Genomic DNA, 1,318 nt, shown 5'->3' on the forward strand with positions numbered 1-1,318 from the left:
AAATGAAATGCATGTAATCGTTCAATTTATCTTTAATTTATCATTTTAGTTGGATGTACACCCAGATGAAAAGACAACATTGATTACCATTTAACTTTAAATTATATTTTTGATTAAAGACTATACACCATGACAAATTAAACTTGCTAAGTGCCTTAACACGGCTGTTAAACCAGTAACAAAAATTTGTTCATTAGTATTATTTAAATCTTTGATTTACCAAGCAGGATTTATTCATAAACAATTAACTGCTTAATTTGTAATTACTTTTCATTTCACTCATTTTAAATCACACAAACAAGTTAGACATTCCTTTTAATAACTTCCATTTTAACTACATTTATCACTGCAAATTTTCATATAAGGCCAACCTAAAATACTGCAAAAACTCACTTCACCAAACACAAACCCAAAATCACAAAAATATTTATTATATAAAACAACACTATATACATATAAAATTACAATAACAAACTAAATAAAACTTTTCAAACAAAAATACAAATATTTTTGGAAATTCAATCTGCCTCTTCCTCTGTGACAGTCAATATGGCACCCGCAACAGACCCTTCCTCCAGCTCAGAGTTAACGCCATCTGAAAATGTAAAGCATAATTTAATTACAAAAAAATTGCACCCAATTCCACAATATTAAATTACACTTTACATAGTAACGAAAACATTGATTATTTACCATTTCTCAAAACGGAACCACCTTCCTGCTCAGGGTTAAGGACGTCTGAAAATAAAACATATTTACAATGAAACTTCCATGCAAATCCACAATATGAAAATAATACACTTTATACACTATAATAAAAACATTCATGATATACTGTACCATTTCTCAAAAAATCCTGAGCTGCCTTTGCTGCCTCCAATTCGATCTCCATGTTGTTTCGCATATGTTTTGCTTTGGCCCAATCCCTTCTTAAAGTTTTAATTTCCGAATCCATGCCACCAAATTTCCTCATCACAAGAACTCCAAGTTCCGTGACCTCCTCCTTGACACGATTCCTGGGTGTTGCAGGATCCAGTGCCGAATACTAAACAAACAAACAACAAAAAATAATCAAGATAAATAAATCACGCATAAACATTTTGAAAAGAAATCGTTCGTTCTCCCAAACACAAATAACTAAGTACTTACTGCTACTAATCGGAACTTGTCTCTCAATTGGGAAAATTCTTCTCCGTCCACACGGGGAATTTTTGTAGGGCTACTGTATGCCATTTTACCTGTAACAACATCAAATAAACAATTGAATTAACAGTTGAATCTGCAATACCAAGTCAAATTTTCGCATACAAACAAAACC

At 31.7% G+C, this 1,318-nt stretch overlaps 1 long non-coding RNA gene across 1 annotated transcript; it reads right to left on the minus strand.

The window, feature by feature from the left end:
• Window positions 1–319: 319 nt before the first annotated feature.
• Window positions 320–928, minus strand: LOC141281496 (uncharacterized). The gene is made up of 3 exons (XR_012335837.1): window positions 841–928; window positions 694–738; window positions 320–595 (listed from the first exon to the last, which is right to left on the minus strand). It is a non-coding gene; the product is annotated as an uncharacterized lncRNA (long non-coding RNA).
• Between the last annotated feature and the right edge of the window lie 390 nt (window positions 929–1,318).

The sequence above is a fragment of the Paramisgurnus dabryanus genome, chromosome 23, assembly GCF_030506205.2.
Source record: "Paramisgurnus dabryanus chromosome 23, PD_genome_1.1, whole genome shotgun sequence".
NCBI lineage: Eukaryota > Metazoa > Chordata > Actinopteri > Cypriniformes > Cobitidae > Paramisgurnus > Paramisgurnus dabryanus.